The following is a 4,622-nucleotide window of genomic DNA, read 5'->3' on the forward strand; positions in this document are numbered from 1 at the left end:
GTAGAACATTGGCAACAAGTGACTGGACCCAATTGGGCGCCAGCTGAGGAGGCAGAAGGATAAATTCAGCCATTTATTTTGAAAGCTTAGAGGCATCAGAGTCCAAATGGCAGTAGGTCCGGCAGACAGGTAACAGGTAGGTCGATGATGTGTAGAAAAGTAACAGACAGGTAATGAGCAGACGTAAAAACACACTGCAAAATGACAACCTGACGGAGGTAAAGAGGATTTGGGCCGGTACGTGGAGCTGGATCTAATCAGAGGATAATGGGGAGCGGGTGACTGATTGGGGGAAGCAGGTAAGGAGGTGGGCGGGGAGCCGAGCAGAGCGGATGAGGGGAGTGGAGGCAGGTGTGTAGAGGAGTGTGGCAGTCAGGTGGTGGAGAAAGGAGGGAAAGTTAGAGGATATCTTGTGGATGGAAGGAAACAACACATTCTCACTACAACCTTGTCACATATGTACGTTTGGTCATGGACTTTCCACGTACACATCCGACATGCAAGGTACCCTGGGTGTGTTGGTTGTTGACGTTCTGGGATGCCGTTTCAAGTTCTGCCTGTTATGTGCTACATCTTCTTTCAAGATACACTTCCGTTTTCACAGGAAATAAACACACTACATCTGTACAAAACTGAAAACTGACTTTTTTCTTTCCTTCAACAACAAGCGCATGTTGTTAGGTTTAGGAAAAAAGAACAGGGTTCGGCTTTAGAATCTACGGGACATNCAAGGTACCCTGGGTGTGTTGGTTGTTGACGTTCTGGGATGCCGTTTCAAGTTCTGCCTGTTATGTGCTACATCTTCTTTCAAGATACACTTCCGTTTTCACAGGAAATAAACACACTACATCTGTACAAAACTGAAAACTGACTTTTTTCTTTCCTTCAACAACAAGCGCATGTTGTTAGGTTTAGGAAAAAAGAACAGGGTTCGGCTTTAGAATCTTACGGGACATGAACCCCGCTCTCTCTAGGAAAAGACCCAACCACCACCTCTCCTACCCGCCCCATTCAGACTTTTGCCGCCTTAACGTTCGTCCTTGTCCCGCTGCGTTTCTGCCTGAAGCCACCGAGAGCAATTTAACTTTAACCGCAACTGGCCACGTATCATGCCTACATTAAAGGATGCCTTTTTTCAATGGTTTCTGAAGCTGTAAGTCACTGCCCAAGCACCAGATTTCAATGATTTCGGTGTGAAACTGGGCTCAAGGAAAATGGCAGTAAAGGGTCTTTAAAACGGCCCTGTGTCTCCACTTCAAAATAACTGAGTATTTTTGTAGCTTGTAACTGATACCCCGTTTACACGTAGGAAAAACGCACATATTTTCATGCGGTTTGGCCTCTTGTTTACACGCAAACAGAGTTTTTTTTCACGGAAAACGATCATTTGTAAAAACTCCGGCCAAAGTGGAGATTTCTGAAAACGCCGTTTATGTGTTGCCGTCTAAACTGGGTGAAACGGGGTTTTAGGTTCTGAAACGTCACAGCATGCGCCAGCAAATGCTTGACGTCATGTGAGCGACCTATGTTTACACTTTGTTTGGCTACTGATCATGGATGCTGTTAAGGTGGAACTCGTTTTTACGTTTGTGCAAACGCTTTGTTATGGCCTTTTTCCACCAGATGCGTGTCGGTTGCGTCTCCGCTCCGGCACGGCAGCGGAGCCAGTAGGATTCAATTCTAGTCAATGTGTGTGTTTCCACCGGCTGCGGCTGTGCTGCGTTCCAGCTCCGTCTCAGCTCCAGCACTCCAGAGCAACAGACACGCAGCAGGACTTCTATTTTTGCCGGACGCTGGAGCACAATGCAGCAATTCAGCACAGAGCAGATCGTGCGGGGCAGGAAGTTGTGCACACAAACAAAATAAAACATCCGGTTAATTTAAAAAAAAAAAATACACAGTGTTCACGGCGGATCATATTTCCCTGCACTACACCTTGAAAACTACATAATGGGCAGAGGCAGGCCTGAAGTCAACAGGTCAGAGGTTTTCAGACGTCATTTCACCCCGTTGACACCATGGACGAGGAGATATTAATCATGGCAGTGCACCGAGATGTCTTCCGGCAGAGGTGCACCGCTCCGCACAGCAAACGTAGCCAGTGGGTATTGACGGACGGCGGAGCACGCAGCAGATAACCAGTGCTGCCGTTCCGCAACGGACATGCATCCAGTGGAAATCCGGTGTTTAAAGCGACATTTAGGAGTAGCTCCACTTCACTGTCAGTCCACACAAACGAACTTCTCGCCATGTTTACTGTTTTGAAAGGAACAGGAAGTTGCGCGTCTTATTCGTTGTTGTTGTTGTTGTTGTTGTTGTTGTTGTCGATTCTGAGGATTCTGATTGGCTTGCATGGCTTCATCCTACTCCCTACACTGCCGCCCATAGGTTTGGCATAGTTATGATGGCGCTCGACGGCGTATTTATCCGGGTTCATGTAAATGACAACATTTTTGAAAACGATGTTGTGTGCACGATGTTATTATTGAAAACGGAGGGGGGGAAATATTCATTTCTCTAAATACCCGGCTATGTGTAAACGTGGTGTGAATCTCTGTGGTTTAGAGTTTAGTTTCTCTCCTGTGTCCTGTTTCTACTTTACATATCTGCTTTATTTTACTGTTTGATGATGCAGGTAAATAGGCTATACGATGCTTGTTAAGGTTGCTTAGCAACCTCAGACGCAACCTGCCGTGCTCTTGGAAGCTGGCACAGAAAAGGCACAAGAGTAGCCCCCAGTGCCCGACCTCACACTAACCGGCAGTTATTCCACAGGCTAGTTAATATCATGTCGGGCAGGAAATCCAAAGTATGGGATCATTTTGAGAAGGTGAGGGACGAACCCAAGGTGACATGTAAACTCCGCAACTCTGTATCTGCATTATGCTTGTGATTAAATCACATATGAATGTACCTCAGCTGGTTCCAGCCCTCCAAAGCCCAGGTAGCTCTAAACTGCCTTAGCCACCTCCCTCACCACATCTGACTGATATTTAGCCCCGCTCTAAACTCCCCATAATGTCTTCACTTTAAAACCAAGAAACTCCTTTTTCTTTATTACCACATAATCAACCGATACTAGTTTCACTTTTGGAGTAGAGCCCTCCCCTATGGTCCGCCCTTCTCCTCCACCATCCAACTTCCTGACTGCATCTGCACAGGAAACCCCACTACCCTCCTTGATCTGCTGGACCCTGGCTGCCCTTACATACTGTTTGCTGTCTGCCAGCACTTTAGCAAGATTGATTTCCCCAGCTCTCTTTTCAAAGGCATCCGTCAGTTTAAGAGGGTTCATATTTCCAAATTTCGAGTGTCCCTCCCTGCACTTAATCATTACTTTTAATTCATCCTGCTCTCATTTGTCCCTGACCTGGTCTTACTTCCTGCAGTTTATTCAAAGCTTGGTTATCATCTCCACTCCCACCCCCAAATACTGTTCTCATTCCTACTTCCCTTGACTTCCCAACCCTCGCCATCCACCTCTCCCATCCCTGCAGAGTCCATGCCTTTGGCTTGCTTTTCTCACGATAACTTAATGTGCCTCTCTACAGCTGAATTACATCAAATCACATCTATGGGTAAAGTCAGAACAAGCATTTGTCGATATACAGCGCTCACTGAACATGGGTCTCACTTGTGTTTCCTGTGTGCGTCCAGCCTGGAGAGTCACTGTGCGTTCCAATACCATATGGTATGCCAGAAAAATATTTAGTATGACCCAATACACAGTATTTGCCAAAAATACCAGGATGTTCTACTACATCTGTATGCGATTCGCAACGCACCCTGTGTTTCCAGAAGGCCTCCAGAATATGTCACTGATAACCAAGACCCTAATGCTGATTGGTGGAGAGGATGATGTCTTGGATGACCACAGCAAAATTTTGAACCAATCTGAACATGGGGGGTGGGACTAAGCATTCACAACCATTGCTTTTCAGAGCACTTAACTACTTGGGTTCCCTTGACGAATCAATGCTTCAGAATGTGATGTGGTATTCACGTTCACTACAGAGCCTCTGAATGTCCAAACAGGACATTTGTGATACCACTGAAAAGTTAAGATTCTCCACTTTACATGACTTTTTAAAGCACGTAGATTGGATTAGCAGTTCAAACGTTCTTCAACATTTAAGAACAATGGCTACTTTTTGCAATGGGTAGCTGTCTCAGTCTTTGAGGCTGCCCAAATTTGAAGATTCAGATTCTTAATGCCAAATATAATCATGAGAATAAACTATGAGCAGAACAGCAGAACACAATAGAGAAAACCTCACATCTTCTGGGGCTCTGAGAAACCAAATCAAACCACTGAGAGATGTGGGAAGCAAAAGGCAAAATAAATGTACTCAATCAAGGAGAAAAAAGTCTGGATCCTTTACCTACTAGCTGGTTATTAGTTATGTAAGACAGAAAATAAGCCTCATATAAACTCTATTCATTCCACTACTGCATTTTTAAAGTCATGCAATAATGAAGTCAGACCTTACACTTGTGTCCACATAAAAAGGACAAAGTAATTGATGTATGGAGAGATAACATTCTGGCTTCACCTTGATGGAGTCAACTTATGATGTATCTAGAAAAACGAGTTTGAGTAGGGAGAGGTTGCTGTGTTTAAA

Source organism: Epinephelus moara, chromosome 13 (assembly GCF_006386435.1).
Source record: "Epinephelus moara isolate mb chromosome 13, YSFRI_EMoa_1.0, whole genome shotgun sequence".
Taxonomy (NCBI): Eukaryota; Metazoa; Chordata; class Actinopteri; order Perciformes; family Serranidae; genus Epinephelus; species Epinephelus moara.